The sequence below is a fragment of the Lissotriton vulgaris genome, chromosome 1_1 (genome assembly GCF_964263255.1).
Source record: "Lissotriton vulgaris chromosome 1_1, aLisVul1.2, whole genome shotgun sequence".
NCBI lineage: Eukaryota > Metazoa > Chordata > Amphibia > Caudata > Salamandridae > Lissotriton > Lissotriton vulgaris.
This window is the reverse complement of record NC_141685.1, coordinates 712,524,356-712,550,016: the sequence shown is the minus strand read 5'-3', so window position 1 is coordinate 712,550,016 and position 25,661 is coordinate 712,524,356. Positions and strand designations below refer to the sequence as shown.

The 25,661-nt window shown below is 44.3% G+C and overlaps 1 protein-coding gene across 2 annotated transcripts in view; it reads left to right on the top strand.

The window, feature by feature from the left end:
* The window catches only part of DENND1B (DENN domain containing 1B), a 1,279,546-nt gene that overhangs the window by 167,984 nt on the left and 1,085,901 nt on the right, over nt 1-25,661 (top strand). The window lies entirely within an intron of this gene.

Sequence of the window (25,661 nt, the reverse complement as noted above, 5' to 3'; positions counted from 1 at the left end):
TAAATGGCACATTATGTTGATACCTGTTTTGCAGGCCTCAGCCTACAGTTGAAGTCAACAATCATAAGTTCTAAATTGTAATATTTAAAGTAGTGGAATATCTCATTTGATGATTTAGGTGTAATTGAGGATTTGTCACTGTTATGAAATTAATATCTCTGTTGTGTATTTAATGGTTGGCTTCAGGTACCAGAGTTGTATTCTTAATTCTGTTTTCTGATAAACTGCAATATGTGTACTGCATAAGAATTTGTCATTTGTTTTTTCGAAACTTTCCCTGCCAATCTTCGGTTTCTTCTTTTTTTAATTAGATCATCCACTTAGGTGTAAATCATTTCTTTCTGTGTTGTCTAGAGCGTCTATTGTCTTGTAATTTCACCTGTTTAGTGCATAATGTATTATATTTATAAGTGAGTAGGAATATAAATTTAGCTAGGTGAAGTGATCAGTCAAAAGTTGGAGCATAGTTTTAGAAGGTGTGTTCAAAATGTTGCAGTACCAAACTGCATCAGGGATGTGTCCTTCATCATGTTTTAATCCTTCAATGACCTTTAGTAGTCCTAGTTGGTCCAAATTGACAATGAATTTCTGCGTGTCTTAGAGATTTTCTAGCCAGAGGTTAAAGTCACCCAAAAGGATACTTTTATTTGACTGGGGAAAGATCAGATCCATAAATGCCGTCAACTCATTGATAAATGCGACAGAGCAGACAGGCGGACTACTTATGATGAAGATGGTGATGGCTTGATTATTGTCCAGAGCATATTTAATTTTTCTGGCTCAATAGAGCCTGATAATGTGGAGCTTATATTTTAGCAGCAGTGAATGCTATGTAGGTTAAGGTGGCTCTCGATTCTATATGGTTCCATCTGTTTAGGTAGATAGTATTGTTGTTATGTTATGTTATGTTATGTTATGTTATGGTATGTTATAAAAAGTTTTATAGTGCGCTCAATTACTCTAGAGTATCCTGGTGCGAGCTAATTCAGAGAGGCAGAATGGGTGGTAAAAGTAATGCCTTCCTCAAATGCCGACCAGGTCTTATTCATTTTTAGGAAATAATTTTACTGATCAAGAATGGAGGGTGTATAACTCCAGCGAGTACTTCTGAACTCATCATGCACTAGAAAATCTACCTCTGGGTTTTTGATGTCCACACTTGGGTGGCTGAATGAGAAGGTGGGGACGGTCTTTCACTAGTGAGATCTGATACAGTTTTGAGTGAGGGAAATGGGAATATCCTGTTTAGTTTCTTCAGGGGAGCAGGAGATTAAGGTGAGCTCTTAGAAGTCAGTCAATAGAATGAGAAAAAGTGGTTTATTTAAGAGTGTAATGGGATAGCTTTAAGGTTCAGTGTGATTCTGATGGAGTAGTGCACATCCTTACTGGAGTGAAGTTACCTACTTTTCCTGCCTTTTGAAGAGTGTTGGCCATTTTGCATGCTGGTGGCCTTGCTGGTCCTGAAGCTGGAGACTTGATTGGCTGTCTTTTACTGATTCAGGTTTTTGTTTGTGTGGCTCGTGTGCGTTACTCTCTGGCACTACACTGCCGATCATAAGTGGTTGGAATGATTTGCCTTTATGATGAATTGTATTTGTTGGATGCCATTAACCGAATGGCCATATATGATAAGTCTCATTCACTATCTTCTTGAGCTCAGAAACCAGGTTTTTGGGAGCATTTACCACATACAGAATAATCTCAGAAGCCTCTGCCATCTAGGGGAATTGAATCTAAATTAAATGTAATATTAATATTTTCAATTTTGTTTTCTGAACATTCCTTTCTCATGCTGTACTTGTAGGTCAAATAGAAATATTAATTTCACTCCAAAACATTTCAAGGGAGTAGATGCTTTTCTGCTAAAGTTTTGTTTGTTCAAGTGTTTGGAAGTATTCGACAATGATTATTCTGCAAAACATCGACTATATAACAAGTGGCACACAAAATATTGACAAAAAGTGAACATTGTTTGTGCATTGGGGCGTATGTGTGTGAACATCACTGCAATTAAAGAATATTATTCAGGCACAACATTTATTTCAAATCATGTCAATAATAATTTATATGTATCTCTTAATAGAGTTTTGCCTTCAACTCAATTTAGTGTTTCTCAATGTATTTACCTGGGAAAGGTTAAAGTCTGAGTTGGCCCTGCTGTGGTTCAGCCTGTAGGTCACATACAGATGTCAGTAGCAAGCTCTGCATTCGGTGCTGGCTGCTGTTGATTTAAATCTGTGAACATGTCACAAAATACCACTGAATAAGACACGAGTAATTAATTTGTTGTTTTTATTTTACCGCATCAAGAGCATCTTTAGCTTTTAGGTTGCACTGCGACTTTGTGGAGTATGTTATTTATTCTATTTTTTAGTGTTCTTTCGTGGGTCGTACAGGCCACGTGAGCATAGATAACTAATTAATTCATGCGTTTTGCTTTTGCTATTTCTTCATGATGTTAGTGAAGCTCAATATTGTAGGATATGATTTTTAGAATCCCGGCGGCTGAGTAGCAAACATTGCCATAATTGTAGTCTTTTCCTCCTTTTCTTCTGGTTAAGATTTGGTATCTTTATCTTAATATTTATTTTTTCAGGGCCATGTTACTAACAATGCTTAAATAATAATTCACCAAAAAAATCTGCTTCTTAAACACAGAAGTCGCACGCTTTGTTTTAGAACTTGGCCCTAAAAGTGGCTGTACTTTGAGTAAATTAATATTTAGTAGTTTGCTGCGCATACTCTAAATGTCATCTAATGTTGGGTCTGCTGAATTTCATGAACCTTATTCATGGGTCACCCATTTTGCAAAAAAGAAAAAAATCAACTCCTGAAAGTAAGATTGAATAAATACTGTCAGCTGTTGACTTCCCCTTCCCCCCAAAAATAAACCTGCGCGTTATTGCAAGGGATGCAGGCCTGCCTCCCCATCTGTAAAGATTTGCTCTCCATTGACGTACAGCGTGCTGGTGCGTATCCATCTTACAGTGCAGGGCTCCGAGGATACGTACCGCCGCTGAACCACAACAGGTATGCCCTTGTGGGGCCATTAGAGGCAGCAGGCTGACAGGCCGCGCTCCGGTGTTTCATCAGTCATGCCGGGCCACAGCTCTCCCCGCCATTGATTCCAGCCGCTCACCCATAAAATCAGCATAAAATTGACCTAACACTGCAAGATCAGATGGGGGTATCTAGAAATTAATCCTCCAGGAAAAGAAAATTCAGGCTTTGTAAATCTCCCGATAAAAGTGCATAAAATCGCAGAATGGGATTATACTGCCAGGGGCGAGGTGGGGGAGCGCAGGGGATTCGGGGTCCTTTTGTTATGCTTGTGAGGACCCGAGCGTGCGTGTGGGTTGGCAAAAAAAATACGGCAGATGCCTTGAAAATGTGTTTCAGAAACTTCGAAAACAATGTTTGTGAAAGAGAACGAGGCTCACAAGGATTTTTCCATTTACAAAAAGAGGAGGCGTAATTAAGGAAAGGGCACGGTGACTAAAAACGTACAATGCATGTCAACACGTACAGTTTGAATGTTTTACACTTGTTTTTAAATATGCGTTTTGATTCCCAAAACAAACTGTAATCTGTTTTACAAAGCTAACGTTAACCACTGTGCATTTTGAAACACATAGCTGAAAGAAAAGCTGAGAATTATTTAAACTCGAAACGCAGACTTTCTTTGATATGTGCATAATTTTTTCGCACGTTATCGAAGTTTTTTTTTCTCTCCAAACGATCTGTGCTAACATCTGAGCCTGGTTATGTTCGCGCTGAAAAGAAAGGTTCGTTTATCTGTGGAGCGCGTGCGCATCGCCTTCCGGTTTAACGACTTCCCTTCCACTTACGAAACTCTCTCTTTAAAGGGACAAACATATTTCAAACGACAGACAGCACCACCGTTTGTACTAAGCGCGTCGACTGGATTGTCTTAAAAAGAATCATGTCATTAGAACTTTTATTTACAATGTGACAGACAGAAATAACCTTTGGTAACTGGTCGGTGTCTCTGCTTTGATGTAGCCTCTGCTTTACATATATGCATCTATCAGACACTCAACTTTTGCTCTTCTGGAACTTAACATATGGCACTATAGTCATTGTCTGGGGAGGGTCTGGGCAATGACTATAGATCTCCAAGCAGCAAGTCTCCACGTTCATGGGTCCACCCTTTCGCACGCCAGGGGCTTCAGGCTCGCTTCCTACGGTTTAGAAGGTGCATAGAAACTGGGACGAGATCGGAGCCACCTTTCGTGACGTCACTTCCTGTGGTGTCACTAACGGTGACCGGGCCCCCCCACTTCGTTTTTAGGACTTGTGCCCTGCCTGTTAGGCTCAGAGCACACTCTTAATAATCCTGTTTCAGGCTAGGCCTAAAACCACACTGCGTTTATGGCACTCGGCTAATTGGATTTTAAACGCCTCTACCGAACATATATGTAACACCATTCTAGGCATCACCACCCCTTCACCTTAAGCCTTTTGCATCATCCGAGACCTTTCAAGGTCGCAACACTCGTGTGAAGCATCACACAACCAACTACACCCGTTGACACCCAAAAGGAAGGTAGCTGTAGAGGCTGATTGACTCCTGTCTCCTTACTGCTCTTACCTTTGCCACATGCTTGGATGCAAAACTTTGTGATTCCCTGCATTTCATAAAAGCTAAAGTGGTACCTAATAATGATTGTTAAAAGGTTGCATGATGGGTTTCATAACTCAACAAAATCGAGTGGTACTCTAAGCTTTACTTACACAAGGAATGTCTTTTTAAATTGTCTCTGTCCACCACCTTGCTACTGCATATTAAAAGTGTTGATCTTCTTATCCTGCGGTTAATGTGTGATGAAATAGGTGCAAGAGCTGGTTGTGTAGGTCCCCTTAAATATCACTGGAAGACTTTCAACATTACATTTTTATTGGTATCTGGCCAGTCTTGGTCTTTGTGCAGGAAAGGAAAATGAATTTAAACACATAGTCAACTTCATACACTAGGGTTCATTACAGAGTAAACCAAATGTTGGGATGATGACTGTTGGATCTAGTCAGGTGAAATGCTTGTTAGGTTGATGTGAAGTGGCATTCATGTGTGGACATCATATCGCTCCGTTCTAACTCCTGGAGATCACTTGGCGTTACTTTCACCCTTCTTGTTGTTTCTTCTCAGCCACAAACCTTAGAATAGAGGCTGAGAAGCTCTATCTGACTAATCTTGGCCAGGTGGTGGACTTTCCTAGGAGTGTGCACAAGTGGACGTCTTAGATGTCTTCTAAGACGTCGAACCAGCTGTGAAAAAATTAGCTTGCCATTCAAGCTTATGTATAAGGCCTTTAGGCCACGTGTAGTCCTGTATGTGAAAGGTGTGATTTTAATTAACCTAATATTTCTGGAAAATATCAGCAAGCCACCAAGTTGTAGATTTGTGAGCTGGGATCCTCACCAGGTTGAACATTGGCCATGTAGTGGTCTGCTTCTGAAACATTTGTATCTGGTGTGATCACTATGCACGGAAAGGTAGACTTGTAACTTAATTTCATTGCTTTTTTTAGTCACTAAAGTTTAGGAAGATAACCTCTTTATATATCACAGTGAAGATGAATGCACTAACTGGTAGCTGACCATTTGTTTTACATTTTTGGTTGACTGATTCATATATACTCTGATTTCTCCAGGGCCTGGGGCACATGATGTAACTTCCAAATGTGGAGCATAAGATGTAGGCCAATACTTAATCTTCCATCACCCTCACATCATGGGACTTATTTCCCTTGGGTTTGGTTGCCTTTCCTAAGGAATTTATCTATGCTTGCCTCCCACTGAGTTTTTTCCTAAATGAAATGTTTCATGAACATTGTTGGTCTTGAAATACCATTAGTGACTTCTTTCTACTGATAGGATGCCTTCAACATCGATATACCTGTTGTCTTTTGGACATTTATTTCCTGTCCTTTTCAATAGAAAAACGGATTAATAGTCTTTTTTCAGTGGCGTCCGCACTTTTATTTAAAAAATGTTTTAGTGCTTCCATCCCCTGTCCTCCGCTCCTGTTAATGAGGCGCTGTCAATCACCCAAATAAGTTAGTTCATATGAGTAATGCTCCTGCTGCAGAAACCCATGTATAACCCTTTGCACATATATATATAGACTTCGACAAAGCCACCAACAGCTTCATATATCGACGTTCAATACATTTTTATTAGTGTGTATAATATTGATAAAATCACTTATCCGAGCTTTAAGACTTTGTTGAATTGACATGGTTCTCAATCCATTCATTTTTTGAATAGCTCATTGGATTTTTATATGGACTGACTATTCTACTTTTGAAGACTATTTAAAAACATCAGTCAGCAAGTATGAATTGTGTGCTTTGATGTTTTTTTTCTCACATTACAGTGCATCCCTGTGCATTGGAGATATTGTACCACTGTGCCTTTATATATTGCTCCATTATGCGGCGTTCTTTCTATGGGTCCCATTGTGCTGCTGCATTCAGCTGACTGTTGTGTGCTCATTTAACAGACTGCAAAAACACACACAAATGCCTTGGCCACTCTTTTTTAAAAAAAACAAGAACAATTAATGAAGGTCAAGAATACTCTTTATTGAATTCTGTCCATGTACTTATATTTTATACCTTTGACTTCTTTTTTTACTTTCAAAGTTGTTTTACATATATATTCATTAGCAAAGATAGGACAAACTGTACATATATTTACAATACTATACAAACCAATTTATGAACAAAACATGTCACAATGTATCTACACAGACTCAAAAAAAAGCATCATCACAACAAAAAACACATTAAATTGATGTGTACTTAATCTCAATAAATGAGAGACAAAATCAAAAGGAGGAAAAGAAAGGCAGGAAGGAAGGAAGGAGAGCGTAAGGAATAGAGTCAAATTAATGATACTCTTTCATGGTGTTAAAGCTAACAAATAGTTCTTGTGAGTAAATTATTCCTTCAAATGTGCCTCCAAGTGTGCCTGTGCCTCCAAGTATGCCGACGCGTTTCGATTACAGGAAACCAGTTCCTGGAATCTCATCAGGGCCTTTTTTCTTTTGTCAGATTTAGGAGTTGGACTGTGGAAGACTCTCTTGTTATGCTTGGAAATATTTGGCAGTGAAAGGTGCAGAGGGCTTTGTATTTGTTGTTGGCATATTCCTTTCTGATTCTTCGCGTTGTATGTGGAGTTTACTCAACACATGTACACTTTCAAACACTCCATGTCGTGAAAATACAGAGCTGATCATCTAAAGTGATTTATACAGCGGTTTTCTGCCACACACGTTCGAGTACTATTTCTCGAGTCACTCTGGATGTAACACACGTCCCAGTCGTTCTCAACAAAGAAAATATTTTATAAGAAAATAATTGAAAATGAAAAACAAAGAATGATGAAATAAAAGTATACTGAAGAAGTGTCATAAACTAGTCCTGATGTTGTTGTGTTTGAATAAATTGCAATATACAAACAATGTTGGTAACTAAAATTAGATAGGTCATGAGGGAATTTTTTAAATATTCTACTTCCCTTTTCTCCTCTTTTCCCTGACCTTAAAGTAACGTTAGAGGGGTCCCCTCCTTTATGTTCTTACCCAGCATCCCGTCTGTACAACCAAGCCCAGATAGGAAGGCTGGCCGCCCGGGAGGGAGGGAGGGGCATATGAATGGGACGAGGACCACGGGACACAGAGTAATGAAGATTACTGGTAAGTAATAGAGCATTACCCCCAGGTCCCTTATGTCCTCGTCCCATTCATAACTATGTGGAGAATACCAAAGCAGAAAAGCTGGCCCTCCGAAACTACAAGCACACCGAGGAAACCACACCAAACACAGCAACCCAAGGGACCACCTAGAAGGACGGAAGCAGGACGCAGGAAACAACCAGCCAGCAACCAAGAACAGGACAGCAGGGCCAAAACAAGGACCGGAGACATCCAAGACAAAAACAGAAGGCCAGAGCCACACAAAGGAGACCGCCAACCAGAAAGACAGAGCAACCAGGCTAAAAGGACACGGCCAAGAACTGACAAGCCCGCCCAGCCCAGAACCAACAGGAAGGCAAACAGGACCCGGCACCCGCCCAGGCACCGAGCAAACCCCGAACGTCCCGGAGAGGGCCAAAGAAAGAAGCCCAGCTAGGCAACAGGCCCAAGCCCCCAGACCAACAAAGAAGGAGGAAGGCACAGGCCAGAAACTGGCCCACCCCACCAAACCGAACAGCCCGGCCAGGAGAGAGCACAGAGGAGGAAGCCAACGAAAACCCCGCAGAGGAGGCCGGGACAGGAGAAGAGAAGTCAGCACCACCAGGGCCACCAAACGACAACCAACAAGCACCGCACCACCGAGGGAAGCGCCCCAGCAAGAGCCCGGGAGCAGAACAGAAGCCCGACCCCAACCAAACCAAAAAGGACAGGGAAGGAGACAAAGACCAAACACCAGAAGCCCCAAAAGCCCAGCAAGAAGAAGACCGCTAACCGAACAGGGCGGCCAAAAACCCAGATCAGGCTGAGTAGAGCAATAGAAACCAACCAGGCGGAGGACCGCAAAGGCCCCCAACACCCAGGTTAAGCACTCAGCAAGGGCCGGAGCAACGGAAAAGGCCCCAGGGAACACAGCACCCAGACCAGACCAGAAATGCACCAGGCCCTACCCCAGCCAACTCCGAGGAGCCAAGAGACAGCAAAAACCAGGGCAATAAACGCACAAGGAACCAGGAAGCCAGGACCGGAGCCAAGCAATCCACTCGGGCAGGAGGACCCACATGCCCAACCAGCCCCCGAAAGGAGCCACGCAGAGCCCAGTGCAAAGAAAAGGGCAGGGAGGGCGACACCCAGCACTCCACCACTGGACCAACCACAAGGCCGGACGAAAAGAAACACAGGAAACAAACCAAAAGGAAACCGTAAGAAGCAGAGAAGGCAAAGAGCCTAGCAGCAGCAGAGCCCGGACAACCTGCAGCCAGGAGGGAAGACTCCACAGGCAAGAAGCACCCCCAGAACCGCACCCCAACCAAAGAGGTGGGGGGGGAGAGGGGCACCAAGATGGACACACACCGGTAACCGAGCCCGGGGAAACAAGGGAAAAAAACAGGAGCGAGCCAGGACACCGGAACCAGGGAAACCCAGCAAAACCAGGGAGACAAGGAGGCCCAGCCAGTGGACACACCACGCCATCAGGAAGCCGGCAGACCAGGAGCAACAGGATGCAACCCCAGACATGCCAACCCAGAGCACCGAGCACAAGGACCCCAGACAGGACCGGACAAGGGAACCCAAGGCGAACCAAGCCCACGACGAGAGCCGCCAGCAGGATCAGACCCAGAAGGACCCACCAGGACACGACCAAACACCAAGAGAACGCCCCGCCAGGACTCACAGAGAGAGCACAGGCAAGGAAGCAAGTCCGAAAACAAGGCAACTAACAGATGCCCAAAACCAGCTGAAGCCGGAAAGCCCCAGCAGACCCAAAATAGGGGACATACAGGCGCCAAGCCAGGGACACAGCAAGCGAAAGAAAGTCAGGTCCAAACAGCAGAGGCACGAACCCCAGGGAACAAAATGCAAACCGCCACTGGAAACGCACCCCGGGGGGCGCAAAAGGAAAAGGAGCTGAGAAGCAGACAGCCACTGGCACCCCCAGAGGCCCCAATAAGGAAAAAAAACAGGCCCGCCAAGCGGAACCACAGACACCAGGCGAGAGCAAGCACGCCTGCGGAAACAGGAAGCAGGGGGGAGCCACAGAAGCAGGGGAACAAAGGCCACACCAAGGAAACCCCAGAAGCCAGGAACAGCCAGCGCCAGAGCCAGGATCAACCAAATACAACAGCCCCCAGCCCGGAAGAGGAGAGAAGCAGAAGACAGCTCTCAGACCCCCCCCCCCCCCCCAAGAAACCCAAGCACACAGGAGGACCCGTAACAAACACCAGAAGCTCCAGATAGGTGCAAGGAGAACACAACCGCTGCAAAGGAGAAAGAAGTCTCCCAGCAAACGTCATCCCCGGAACCATAGGAAGGCCAGACCCCGAAAAGCCGAAAAGAAGGGGACACCGAGCCCCAACGGACTGAAGGAGCAACCCCGAAATGGTCCGCAGAAGCCAGGAAGCATAGGCACCCAAAAGAGAGCTGAACAGCCAAACGGGGACCGGAAGAAAAGAAGAGAAACCACGACACAGCCAAGCAGGGAACACAACCCAGCCGAACTGCACTCCAGCAGAGGAACAGAGCCCGCCCAGGCAAGAACCCCCAGCAAGGGACAGCCGACCCAGCACACTCAAGGCCAGACCATAGCACCTGCACATACCACATCCCGAGGAGCAGGACTGCGCAGGAACAACAGAAAAGCGGGAAGACCCAGGCAAGACCAGGACCCCAAGAGAGGGCAAGCACAACCGAAGGCCACGTACCGCAGAGGCAAAGCAGCGAAGAGCAACAAAGCCCACAGGCATCCAACGGAGTACAACCCAGGAGCACCGGAGGGAAAGGGCCAAGGGGACAAGCCGGCACAGTCTTGCTGCAAGCGGCAGTGAAAGTGCAGTGCCAGCCCGGGCAGCCTCGGAGCAGAAGGCCGTCGAGGCATAGAGCCAGACAGGCGACCAGGCCCCCGCAGGAGAGACATGTACAAAGACAGCGCACATGGTGCCAAACACCAGCAGCACCGCACACACCAGCACAGCAGCCCAGCCACCCGGAACACCCAGAAGGGCAGGAGCCAAGGACGAGGAACAGCCCAAACAGGCAAGATCCCCAGACCCGCAGACCAACACACGAGGGCAGAAGAGGGGAAGCAAAGTAGAGGCAGAATGCACACAGCGCAAGCAGGAGGCCCCAGGCACAAACCCTCCGAAAATGGAACACGAGCCGGCGGACGGACACCTCACACAAAAAAGAGTCGCCACCGGGCCAGGAACCATGACCGAGCCACACAACACCGGGCATCCGGCACATCCGGCACCCCCACAGCCCAGCTGGAGAGAGGGGGTCGGGAAGCAAGAGGATCAGAGGCCAGAAACACAGGAATCCGGACGAAGTAGCCGAGAGTCGAACCCCAGCAGAGATGGCGACTGCATGAGCCGCAAGATTACACCACCGCAACATACGCAGAGGCAGCCAGAAGGAGAGCCACAGCGCCGCAGGACACATACCCCTGCAGCATAGAAACTCAACAGAGGAACAACAAGAAATGGAGCCGTGGATTGAAGCACAACACAGAAAAAGGACTCAAACACACAGCAGACGGGCAGAAGGCGGAGCAAGCGACCTCGGACCCCAACACCACCCAAGCAGTCCAGCAGCGCGGCACGAAGGAACAGCGCAGCCCGTAAGAAAAGGAGCAAGCCCCCTCACTGCACCGGAGGAGCCGGCACCCAGGTCACCCAACACTGCGAAGAGTGAACCACCCACACAGCCCCAGACTTACGGGGAAGCTGCTAGCGCTCCGGAAGGGATGTACCTCAGCGGAAGGGCGCATGTCATATGAGCATGAGGTCCCGGGTTCAAACTCCAGCATCCCCAGGAGCCGCCACAGCCCATCCAGGAGTAGACAGAAGGCCAACCCGAAAGAAAAACAGACAGGAAGGCGAAGCACCGAGCTACGATGCGTTAGCAGGGAGGCAAACTTGTGACACTGCTGAACACCACACACAGCAGCAGCAGGAATGAAACCCAAAGACGCCCCAGCGAGACAGCCAAGAACCAGTGAGTAACAGGGGCACAACACAAACCCCTGCAAACCCTGTGACGCGAGGAAAAACAACCCTCATCGTGCAACAACAATACACCTTACATTTATGCAAAACAAAACAGGCATTTCCTACATACGCGGCCCAGCCAACCCTGTGAGACCTCCTAGCCCAATGCTGCCGGCCTCGCAGGGCTCGTAAGACCTTGAGGTGAAACCCATCCATGATTCGCAGAAACACCCCTGTGAGAAGTTGGCCTGGTATATGATGCTCACTAGTTCTAGTGATCACCTTGTACCATGCCAAGCAACCCTTATGATGATTGGTTGTAAGTCAACCTTATAGACCAGCTATCCTAGAGGTAGCGTGGACAAAGCATTCTTAGGCTAAACTCTGTTAAGGCATGTGAAGCAAGCTGTTTTACCATACACAATCCCCTTGAATACCAAATGAAAGGACACCACACAGATATATATTGAAAATATATGTATATATATATTTATTTACTACAAATATCCCCTATACTCTTTATGAGCACAGAAGCAAATGCATTAAAACAAAACACAGTTTAAATATACAAAAGTTGCACAATATGGATGAGCCCTAGGGGCCACCTAAACCATATACTAAAATAGTGGTATAAGTACCACGAATCAAAAAGGAAATAGGCCTAGGGCCTGGGGAATCGCTGGAGCTGTTCCAGACTAACAGTGAAGAAGTCAGGAAAGGCCCGCGGGACTCGGGTGCAGCGCTTAAAGCACACGCATGCACCAATGTAAAGTCAATGGTGCGTAAAAGTTACAAAGTTAGTGAAAAGGGAACCTTCCGGATGACCTAGAACCTGGCAACTTGGAACATAGACACTAGAGGTGTATTGCTACACAGGGGCACCGGAGTGCCAGGTTTACCTCACCCACAGGAAGCGGGTGCATATGTCTCAAAGTGTGTCGGGTTTTGTCGTGCTGGTCTATGGAGCCTGTAGATGAAGATGCTGCAGGCGGATCGTCATGGAGAGTTCCGATGGATCCAAGGGTGGATCTAAAGAGTAGAAGACCTGAAAGCAGAGGGGACAATGTTCAAAGTCACTAGCCAGTGACTACAGTGGAACCAGGATGGAACCAGGCGATGTCTGGTGCAAACAGGCGAAGAGGTGAAGATTGTCTCTGCAGCCACGTGGACACAAAGAGGTCGAGGATGTCCAGGCGTCGGTCACGAGCTGTCCCACGAAGGCTCTAGCTGATGGCGGTGTCGGCTTCTTGATCGGAGCAAACAGGCCTTGGCTAATGCAAGCCACGCAGGAATCGATGCAAGCTTCTCACTCGGAGCAGCAAGGTCAGAGCGGGTGCTCCTTTTCAGGGGAGCGAGGGCCAGTCTGGAGCAACCAGACCAGCGGTGTTGTTTGTAGGTTTCATCACCAAGATGGCCGCTAGCCACGTGGCAAGTGGCCGGGATGGCGCGTCGAGAAGCAAAGTGCAAAAGGGCCCCACGCAGATCGTGGAGATGCTGGGGGGCTGATCTTCAGTGCAAATGCTGCTCGAAGGTGGGGCTTCTCAAACCCCAAAGCCCAGCATCGAGGGTGCCTCAGGTACTGCGCAGTCAGCTTCTCGGGGGTCTTTCAAGAGGTCCGGTCCCACGTCTCTCGGTGCCTCCACGGGTCTCTTCTTTTCAGGGACTGTGGATCGGGCTCTGAGATGTCTGGGAATCAGGGTCTTGTTGGGCTCTGGGCTCGGGCTCTGGCGGGAGGCGGTGGCAAAGCAGACGTCGAGTTGCTGGATGGTGCCTGTACTCACAGGGTGGTCACTCCTTGGCCACAAGGGAGATGCTCTTTAGTCTTCTGTGCAGCAGAATGTCGAAGTCCAGTTTTCTTATTATTTTCAAGTCGAGTTCAGGGTGATCTGAAGTCTTGGCACACAGCTCCTACTCTTATTCTCAATCTGGGGGCCGGATCATCTGTTAGGTTCCTCCTCTGGGTGGGACCAGGAAGGGGGTGGTTACACCCCCTGTCCTTTGTCCAGCTCCGCGCCAGGACTGGGGCTGGAAAGCCCCAGCACCGGTTTGGACTGGCTTATGCACGGGGACACCTTGTGTGCCCCATGCATGTCTCATTCTATTCAGCCCTGTCCTATCCAATACACAAAATCCTGTCTGGGGTGGTGCTCGCTCCTCCCAAGGCAGGAAACCCTTTGTCCAAGCCTCCCTCGCTGGAAGGACTCCCAGCAGCAGGAGGTCAGACTTGTGTCTGTGGTGGCAGCATCCATTTTGTGATGCTGAGGCTCGAGTTTAACTTTAACCGGGGTTCATGTTATGTACATGTCGTGTCCCTCTAGAAGGGTGGAATGCTACCCCCGTCGCCAGAACTGGCGAGGGGGTAGTATCCCAATTCGTATGACACCTTACTCAAAATGTTTTGATAAAGCCAAACCAAAGTTAGCATATAACCGCGAGGATTATAATGCACTTAAGAGTATATGGTATGGCAATATCCTGGAACAGCTAAGGGAGTTGTTCCCGACAGCTGCAGACAGGCTCAGCTCGTGCCAGAGCACCATCTCACATAAAACCAGGCACTCTGCCTCCAGGATTGTCGAGGCCTTCCATAGAGTGGCTTATAGGTTACTATGTGTCCAGATAGGTTAGATATAGGTATACTATATCTAAGTAAGAGGTGATTACACCAACTTACCACAGCTGAGTGATCAGCCAGTTATGTCAAATATGGAGGCCAGACCAGGGGTGGCACAATACATGCTGCAGCCCCTAGTAGGCCTTGGATACACCTATGCCCTGGGTACCTGGGGTACACTGTTACAGGGGCCTATAAGGTGAACCAGTTCCAATTGTGTATGTACCTAAGGTACATGGGGTCCATTTTAAGGAGAGAGCAATTAGCCTGGGGCCCTGAATAGCAGGATCCCAGGCCAACTAAGTCAAAAACCAGCTAAACACCAGGCAAAAAGTTTGGGGGTAACCATAGTCAGATATCCACCTTCCTACAACCCCAGGCTCTGTATCGTACCCGCACGAGCACACTTGGCTCCGCACCAACTGACAGCTCGAGGAGCAAAACCGCTATGCGGAACTCACCCGGGGCAGGAGCCGGACATCACCAGCAGAAAGCCCCCACCCCAACAGCAGGAAGGCATGGCACACAGGCGAGGCGGCACATCTCCCAACACGCCCAGCAGCAGGAGACGAGCCCCAACCCTGAAGCACTCCAGGAGCCACACCAGCTGCAAAGGGTCCGCAGGCCAAGCAGCACACCTGCCTCCATCATCATGACCCCCAGCAAGCCTGGCAGGCCAGGGGACAGACCAGGAAAAACCCCCACCCACCAGCCAGGCAGTTGGGTGGGGGGAGGAAGAAAGGAACACCACTCCAGCCCAGCAGGAGCAGCAGAAAAAAAGAACAGACAGGATGCTGGGTAAGTACTGCTTATGTACTCCAGGTGGGGGGGGGGGGGGCAGTATTTGGGTCCCAGCATGCCTCTGCTCTTTTTTTCTGTCAGGAGATGGTTATCTCAACATAGTTATGAATGGGACGAGGACATAAAGGACCTGGGGGTTATGATTCACTCCCTCTCCGCTGCCTGGCCAAGTTTGACATTAAGGAATCTACCCTAAAATGAGTAGGATGTTATTGGATGGCCATTAACAGTGCATCACAATTACCCATTTTGAAATCTCTCCAAAGTGGTTGTGTTTCGCCATCCTATTAGAGTTGTGTGTAATTAGATTCTTCAGGTAATTTGATGACACACAACTGGTAATAAGTCTGAAGGGATATTTGGATGCTCCCAATGGAAGAAACCGTGTTTCTGGCTAGGTATCAGGTGATGGTTGCCTCCCAGTAAAGTAAATATAAATCCTTCTAAGTGACTGGGTCGAATCTTGTTGTTTGTGCCTGCTCTATGGTCCAGTGACCTGATCTGGTCAATGTTGTGAGAAAGGTGGGAATCCCCTATTGAAGTTGGCCGATCTCTGGATGCCCAATTTTTGGCTGTAGGTAAATCTTGTTTGTTTGAGTCTCAAACTGCTGCTCTGGAATCTGTTTTTAATGTCCAAAGTCTTGATAATGTGGAACACTGAAGAAGGCAGTATGGTCTACTTATGTCTTCCAGGTAAAGCCTTGAATTGGCAACCGTACATTTTGAACCCGATTATTGGTTACTGTTGAAGTAAAAAACAAACAATTTTTTTCACATCTCTCTCGGTATCCAACCCATGCATTCACTTTTGCTTTAGAAGCTCATTTACTTTTATGCCTTCGGTAATGTGCACAGAACTTACTTAGACACTGGACCCAGCTTGTTAAGCAAGAATGCCATTCAATGGCTGACTTTGATCTGTGAATTCAACACGCTATGTTTCTTTTTTTCTCGCATCCTAGGGCATGTGGCTTTAGGGCCCAGTCAGCTGCTCATTAGTGTTTTCAGCTTATCCACATCTGGCTTCAAGTTAATGGAAAATTGGTGTGATTTGTGGAAATCATAGGAATTTGTCAACTTCTTTCCTTTGAGGCCATTGTGGGAAATCTTTTTTTTGCATCCTTCTCTGTGGTGGCCATGTTCTTTCTACCTATCGTGTTTGTAGACCCTTCGGGACTGTGAAGGTAGTTCAACACAAATCCCCACTTGATTGACCTGCAGTGGATACCAAGCACAATCAAAAGGTTGCATTTTTTTGGTTTTCAAATGTCTCTACAACCATTTCAATCACAGCCTTGAGGTCCTGGCATTGCGCTCTGATTCTTTTGTGTATGGAATATTTGGTGCATCAATATTACATTTTACTACAGAAGTCTTGGACAGCCAGGTTAATCATTTAATAGGAGGTGCAGTGTGAATGAAACTCAACATTTAAGCTTCCACTCTTTCTTCCTTGTTCTGGAGCATGTGTCTTTCTTCTAAATAACTTGATCCTTGATACTTAAGAATAGTATTTTACAATAATCACTTTTGGGTACATTTCTAATCTCCAATGCGATGTTGCTTTATCCTCCTCATTTAACTTTTTGATCTTGCCTTCAAATGTTACGTTCTCAAGACAGTATTTTGCCATACAATTTAACCAATTTTCCATAGTGAAGGTGATTGAAAATAGATCCTTTCCTTTTTGGTTAATGTAGCAATGTCATCAGAGACTTAGCTACTTCTGAAGATGTAAAAAGGCATTAGCTTACAGATCAAGTGGATTGCTATGATTAAAGTTATCCTAATTTCATCTCCTTAGAAGGGGGAGCAAGTTGGATCTATGCATCAAATACTGAACCAAAAAAGCCCTTTTAGAGTTCACTTGTTAGACTCATGTTCTACAGAGATGACACAGCATAAAACTCTGTTTTCTGCCTGGGTTTGAAACTTTTGCAGTAATTAAGAATTTAAGAAGTGATAATAGAGGTATTTCCTGCGGCGTTCCAATGCTGATTTTGATGCCGTAATGATGTCTATACAGACCCGAGAATTCTGACTTAAACTGAATAGAACAACCTATCATAATTTGAGGTATGTGATGTGTGCACTGCTTGATTTATTCATGCCTGTCGATACTTTTATAGTGTGCTTTTACACAGATGCTTTCTGCTACTTCCCTATATCCAACACATTAAATGTAATTGGATGAATGTTTGCAATTTGTCTGGAAACTGGCAATAGCTCGAGGTAGCTTTCTAACCCATCGTACTTGAGCCCACCATGTCACCTCAGTTTGCACCCAGGCATATGCAAATCAGCCTTGACCCTGCTCCAATAGGACCAGTCCAGCTGAAACTGCCAGGCCACGTGCTCCCTGTACCAGAAGGCAAGCAACCTAAGACCATTTTTGCCCTGATTGGGGCTCATCAATCGGGTATAGCTGGGTTTCAGTCGCACAGGGAGCCCTGGACCCACGCCCTTTCCACTTAGGGTGGTACTTCAAACACTATTTCCATCAAACCATCTACAACCCACCCTTCCCTTAGTGTTAGTGTTAGTGTCTTTGTAGAAAAGCATAAGGCTTCAGCATCAAGATCTTATCTGTTCAGGAAATGCAGTACCTCACCTGACTGTGCAGTGGTTCAGAAAGATTAATGCGTGACAGGAACCGGTGCTTCCTTGAAACTTTACAGCTTGAGACCTGGTCTTACAGAGAGATATTGGTGGACTGATAGGTTTAAGTTTGAGAGCATTGTAGATACTTATGAGAGTGAGTGACTGATGGTTCTAGTGCAGATGAACTGGAGTCAAGAAGAGCGGTCCTGTAAGACTGGAGGAGCATTGTTTGGGAGATTCTGAAGGAGAGAAAATCAAACAGAATTGCACAATCTGAGTGTCTCTTGGTGATGCCTTCATCCTGTAATGACCAATGAGCAGTGCTTAAAGGGGTGCTGTGTGGCATGAGTTTGGAAAGGTGCTGCTAAGACCTACCCAAACAATGGTGATATGGTTCTGCTGCTCCATGCCAAATAAATATCCGCAGCACCTTTATTTATAGATCACCCAGGGGTCATACAAAATGGGGCATGCCTTACAGTGGGAAAAAAACAAGAGTATGATAGAGTGAGCCTGCCGTGAGTTCCTGATTAGTATGAGGCAATGCAGACTTGATCTAAGTTTGAGATGATGGACTGTGAAGTATCATTTAGAAAATTTGTCTGAGTGCACTAGAAGATCATGATGAGTGCTGTAAGTAGAGCACATGTTTGTGAGATGATGTGCTCACCACCCCTTAAAGGCAGTTAGACCATCATTGTAACTTGGGTTCTGAGGAGAGACTTTTGATCCACCATCTACAGGCTGGCTACCCCAGATCTTGCGATGTAGTGTAAAACTTTGTAGTAAAAACATATATTCTGTACAGTTTCCGTGCCCTATTGACTAGATCTTTATCTTTACTTGGTTGTGTTTTTTTCTATTTTCTTGCTAGTTTTAAAAATGTGATTTTTAGATGTTTCATCTTGGCATGCACCACACTCAGGAAGCCAGGCAATTTTATGGTTGCTGTGATATTCGGAACCAGTAATAAATAGGCAGCTCTGGAAAATGTTTTAATACCATTACAACATTGGACCAGGAAAACAGATGTAGCAAGCATGCATTTCAAGAGTTCTTCACCCCCAGTAAATTAAAAAAAAAACAGTCATAGGACAGTACAACAGAAATAAAAAAAATCCATTGTTTTCATAGGCGGCTCTCAAGGGAAGCTCCTAAAATATTTCATTATTTATGTTTCTGGCACAGTACACTAGAACATCATCTACTGACAATCCAAGCTTTAAAGCAGCCCATAGTCTCCCCAGTTTACCAAGGGAGTTTGTGTCCTACCTGGGCAGCCCAGCAAATTCTGCTACCATGCTGATGTGTCAATCTAGACATTGTTTAGTGTTTTTGTGGGTGGAATTTTGTCTTTTTTGGGGGTTAGTATTTTGGTCGGTCTGGCGTGTGAAAGTTGATACTCGTTGGCATAAGCAAGGTCTTAAGCTATAGAAGAATCAAATCAATAAGTGATTTGCAGAGTGTGTTTTTACCCCAAAAGGTTCCTTGAAAGAACCCAGTGTAGTAGATGCCCACGAACAGACATAGTTTCCAGAGCTGATTCCTAAAGACATAGCACACCTAGGTCTTTCTTAAATGAACTTAATTTGGTGGTTATTGCAAGCAGGCATCCATTGTTTGGATGAGAAGTGGACGTGGTCTTGCATTGTTGCTGCTTGGTGATTTCACGCTGGAAGAATAGCTCATCTAATTGTACTCTCACTGCTGAGATCTGTGTTTAGTCTGTAGGCCTCATGCTCGAATCCCAGCAAAGTTGACTCAGCCTTTTATTCCCTCAAGGTGGATCGAACAAGTACCTTGATTGGGTATTAATAATTGAATCCAAAATGTTCTCTCTAAAGTTCAATTGATAAAAGCGATTAGCAACACATTATTAAATCCTGACCTCAACAAAATGCTCTAAACAAAAAAAACTAATGTAAAAGCTGCTGCGTATCATCATCATCTCACCATAATCCAAAAAGTGATAGAAAAAAGTCACATGCATGTGTTGCATTCTTCACTTAGATCTTCTAATAAATATTTTCGTCAGATATGCCAAAAAAGTTATAGTTCACTGCATAAAGCCTGAGAGTACAATTAACATATGCAGTGCACATATGGTTCAAAAGCATTTGCAAGTTTGGTTTGCCTGACGGTAAAATTTCCCATTTTATAATATTTTTTCTTTTATTTTGTGTAATTGTTAGTGAAAAACTGTGTGCACTAATATCAAGATAGTGACCTGATTTATCAATTACTACTATACGTGTATTTCACCGCTATTTGATGTCCACAAACATTTGTAAAACAGTTAAAATACATATTTCAGGCTGAGATGGTTTCTAATTTTCTAGTATTTGCAACAGATTGCATCAAGTGAGAGCCCATCTGGTGTAAGAAAACATGTATTTCTTAATTTCCATACTTGGGTTGAAAGGTTTATTAATCAATTTAGTTTTCTAGTCAGCGCTTTCTCTAAAGCAGTCTGTTATAACTTTTTTAAATATCTTTTGCTGTAAGAACGTTTGTCATGGAACGCTTACCACTTTAAATCCAAGGCTGACCGTTTTAAAGTAATGTCATTATTGACATTTTGAGTGAAGTAAACTTTTTGGAAACCATTTGCCACGTTACTTTTATTGCATACTTTTTTACACTGAGAATATGTTCTAAATATTGGGATGAAATAAGACATCATCTGAATTGAGGGCTCTTTTTGAAACTTAGGCTTTGCTGAAAGTCCTGCCAAAGATTCTGTAGAGAAGCGGTTCTATACCTTTTGACATATGTTGAATCATTTCTGGAATCTGGGGAAACCCTCCTAAGTAATTTTAATGATTTGATCCTCAAAACAATACACAAATACAGAAACAAGTCCGCATCAAACATATAAATAGATTATGGAAGATTTTGTTTGCTTCACAATTTTATGGGAAGTTTCGACCTTTTCAAAATGTATTGTTTTATTCCTAAAAGTCAAAGCAATAGCCAGACTCTGGAATATAACTGTTTTTGCTCCTAATGCACGCTCTCTTTTTTCGGTGCATTCCATACTGCTTCAATTGAGGTGAGCAATTCTCTGTACTAGATTCTATTGGCTATACTTGCACTGCACCCACGAATCAAAATAAGGATGCCAACTTAATTTTTAGCTTTCAGTTTCAAATTACTTCACATTTACTAAGTTTTTTAAAACTTTCAACTTTATTTAATTTTATAAACAGTGGTATCCCTCTCGAGTAGGCATCACTGACCCCAAGGGGTCTGTAAACCATAGGTTGAGATCTACTGCCTTACAGCTCTACTGGTGTACAATGCCAACCATCAGACACAAAAGCCCATAGGTGAAGACCTTTGTATTGGTTTTAGTACTTGTCTATTGAGAATACATATGGCACTAAATTTACTTTCTAAACATAAGAGGTACGCTGAAGCTTTGATTGTCATCTTTTGAAGGTCGCTTGGTGTAGTAATATGATTACAGCACCTTAGAGTCACTCTTTAGTTGTTGTATACTTATCAGGGATATAGGAGTGACCTATAATGATCCTTACTCTCTTGTTGTTGATATATATATCTTTTGAAGGTCACCTATCCTGTTTAGTATTTATCTTTATGACATTAGCTTGCTGTGTCACCCATTAGTGTATTCTCTGTGCATACAACAGCTGGTTCTTCTATAAATTTCATTGGGTGTTCAACTCTGAACTTGTTGAGGTTGCATGCCTATCTGGATTGCTTATTATAGTTAGATGTATGCTGCGAAGGTTAGCGTTTCTGGTGATAGGGGAATGAAGTAGTGATTTTTCTGTAGCGCCTTAAGTTCAGCATTGGTTGGGCTAGGTGAATTGGAGCTAGGCCATATTTATAGGAAATAAAAATACATTTACATACCATGAATCTAAATGAAATTTCTTGACATATTCTGTGGTTGTCCACAAAATCTGGTAAGGATCCGGCCCTCCTTCTGTTGGACAGCCAGCTGTAGCTGGTGTTTCATTATATGCTCATTTACAATAGGTAATCGAGTAGTGAATCTGCTAGTGGTCCTTGACTAAATGCTGTTGATGGTTCACAGATAGCTGTGATGGATGGTGACATTTTCAGTATCTTTATTTTATTCATAAGGTCTGTTTTTTTTCTCTATGATGCATATTTTAAGGTTGAATATAATGTGCTAAGTAATTATATATATTTGCATATATCTATGCACAAAGTTATTGCTTCATGAATATACTACCTTCTTTTTACTATTACAGCCACCTTCTGAAGTTAGATTACACAAGTAATAGGAAAATAACATGAGCAGCTTCTCAGGCTACCTCTGATGTCATAGAGCAGAGGTCTTCAAACTTTTTGATGCCGAGACCCCCTTGTAAAACCTTTTTAGGCGTAAGGACCCCCTTACGACAAAAGATTCTAGAAACTGGTACTCCTCATCATCAACAACTATCGACAACCATAAATGCGCCTGTTAGACCTCATCACATCCATCCATCCATCATTCATCCACCCACACTTTCACACATCCATCCACCCTTTCATCCTTCCATCCATACGTCCATCCTTTACCTATCCACCCATCTATTCATCCACCCACCTTTTCACACATCCATCCATCCATCATTCATCCATGCAAACTTTTACCCATCCATCCATACATCCATCCTTCATCCATCCACCCTTTCATCCTTCCATCCATACACCCACCATTTCACCTATCCATCCTTCATCCATCCACCCTTTCATTATTCCATCCATACATCCATCCACCCTTTCATCCATACATCCATCCTTCATCCACCCACCCTTTCATCCATCCATCCACCCATCATTCATCCCCCCACCTTTTCACACATCCATCCATGCATCCATCATTCATCCATGCAACCTTGTATCCACCCATACATTCATCCTTCATCCATCTACCTTTTTGTCCTTCCATCCATACATACATCCTTCATCCATCCACCCTTTCATCCATCCATCCTTCATCCATCCACCTACCCTTTCATCCATCCATCCATCCATCCATCCATCATTCATCCCCCACCTTTTCACACATCCATCCATACATACATCCTTCATCCATCCACCCTTTCATCCATCCATCCACCCACCCTTTCACACATCCATCCATCCTTCATCCATCCATCCACCCTTTCATCTTTACATCCATCCACTCATCATTCATCCACCCACCCTTTCATCCATCCATCCACCCACCGTTTCACACAACCATCCATCCATCCACCCTTTCATCTTTACATCCATCCACTCATCATTCATCCACCCACCTTTTCACACATCCATCCATTCATCCTTCATCCATCCATCTACCCTTTCATCTTTACATCCATCCACTCATCATTCATCCACCCACCTTTTCTGTGCCTCTCTCATGGGGGTGGGGTCAGTATCTCTCTGTGTCTTCTTCCTTCTTCCTCTCTCATGGGAGGGCATCTCTGTGCTTCCCTGCTTGGGGGGGGGGGGGGGGGGGGCAGACAGGCTGTATAAAATCCTCACGGTGAAGAACAGTTTCAGGCACATTTCTCCTGCACAGGCGCCAGGTATGTGGGACTTGAACCAATGACTGTAATGTCCTTCTGCTGTTTGCTATGTGTGTTTGTAAAGCGCTCTGATACCTACGGGTTAAGCTAGCGCTATATAAAGCGTTAAAAATAAAAATAAACCCCACAGCTAAGTCCATTGATTGAACTCCCCCAGACACCCCCCCCCCCCCCACTCCCCAGCACGTGTAAGTGAGCCCGGCTGAAACAGCTTCGGGACACACAGAAAGGCACGCCCGAGTACTTCACAGGTCTTCAGAAGACCTTTACTTGTTAATGAGGCGTGAATTAGGCCTCCACCGTGATAACCCGGCCTCAATCAGCCTGACGCCAGGAACTGCTGCACGCTCCAACAGAATCTGCGACCCCCTTCCCAGGACTCCACGACCCCCCTGGGGGTCGCGCCCCACAGATTGAAGACCTCTGTCATAGAGCAACTACACTTAGCCTCCAAACAGTAACCATGTACAATCCCTCTGAAATTCTGAGGAATGGCAGCATAGAAGTGCACTGACAATTGTTAATGGGCCATCTTCATTCAAATTCTCTCATACGCAGTGAGCATAAAAATCATAGTGTGCGGGAGGAAGGGTGAAGTGGGCAGTAGAGATGTAGTGGGTAGGGCAGGGTTCAAACAGTGAAGAAAGACTTTAAATACAATGGGAAGGGTCCTTAAAAGAAAGCAATTGAGAACGTTAGTAAGGTGTAATGTAAACATAGGCAAAAGTACTGAGAATGAAAGGTGGGGAGTGGGTAAATGCAGTGTTTTGTTAAAGACGATTAAAGAAAGGAATATAAAATGTCATCAAGCTGCTTTTAAAGGAGTTTTAGCTGTGATATACTCTATGTATTCCATGACAGAGAGAGCAAATTTCCCTTACCTACCACATGATTATAGTACAGCAATACTTCAAATAATTATTTAGATATTGGTGACAAAAGGCTCAACAATGACTTACATTCTTTCCAAAAATATATATAATTTATTTCATATTTTCACATTCCTTCATCAGTTTTTCATGTATTACAAAATGATCAATTCTTATAAAAATTGATAATTTTGTACTACATGAAAAACTGATGAAGGAATGTTGATTGATGCAAACTAATGGAATTTATATTTATAAATATGAAATAAATTATATATATTTTTGGAAAGAATGTAAGTCATTGTTGAGCCTTTTGTCACCAATATCTAATTAATTATTTGAAGTATTGCTGTACTATAATCATGTGGTAGGTAAGGGAAATTTGCTCTCTCTGTCATGTTGTCCTATTCCCCTCCTTCCCTGGCTTGATCAAGTCTTGAGGGGGTCCCATCATTTCTGCTATTAATACTCTATGTATTCTCCATGAAACCATAATGTTTGGACCACTATTTTTAATCAGTATCATTACAGAATACAGGCTGAAATTGCAAAGCCTAGAGGCTAGCCTTCTAATACATGCAAACACAAGCTTGCACAAATGCTGCTTTAGAGTCACCTACTCCTAATAACATATCAGAAGTCTGTTGGAGCCCAGTGAGAGAAGGAAGCAGCCGATAATCATTCAACTTAAGATATCTTTCCAGGGAACTTGGCCTATTTGAGTATCTTTAAAGAATTAAAATCCAGCCACCTGGACGAAATTCAGGGTTCGCCAGATTTTGCAGTTGCAACCCCTGGCTTGCCTCTTGCTACTACTGGCAGTGCTTTTGCCTCAAGTGGCAAAATCAGTGCCTGGAACACAGGGGCAGCTCTTCCTAATGGGCACTGGTTGGCGCTCCACTTGCCTCGTTTTCTGTCAATTTTGTTTATCACACAAATAGTGAAAAATAATGTCACTATAAGTGTAATGGAAAAAGGACTACAGCAAGCTGGAATGTGACCCTATCTGGAACCTAAGGTAAGTAAAAATGCTGTTAAATGCACGTTGTATGCATGCTTGCAGCTGAGAGTCTGTTTATGTGCGCAAGAGTGTGTGAATGTGTTAGTATGTGTAAGCAGATGTATGTGTGAGTCAAAGTAAAGATCAAACGGAATGCAATGTCAATTCCACTACTCTAGGCATTTCGGTGAATTGGGGTCCATGTCTAAGAAATGATATTAGGTATAACTCATCATCCATGTAGTTACTTCATGTCAGAAATACTAATTTTTCTGAAGGATGTTTTGTGATCATCTTGTCTCTTGTAGAATGAACCAATAAATGCACCCGGAGATAGTGTTTTGACAAATGGTTGATTATGTAAGATATTCCCCACCTGGAGTGACATTATTTAGATTGAGATTTTCATTAGCAGCAGTTTCATATAGCACAGAAAGCTGCCTATGGATATGAAGTAACACCTTGAATGTTTTTTAGTCTCAGATATGTAGGGATATTCCATGCATCCTGTTATATTG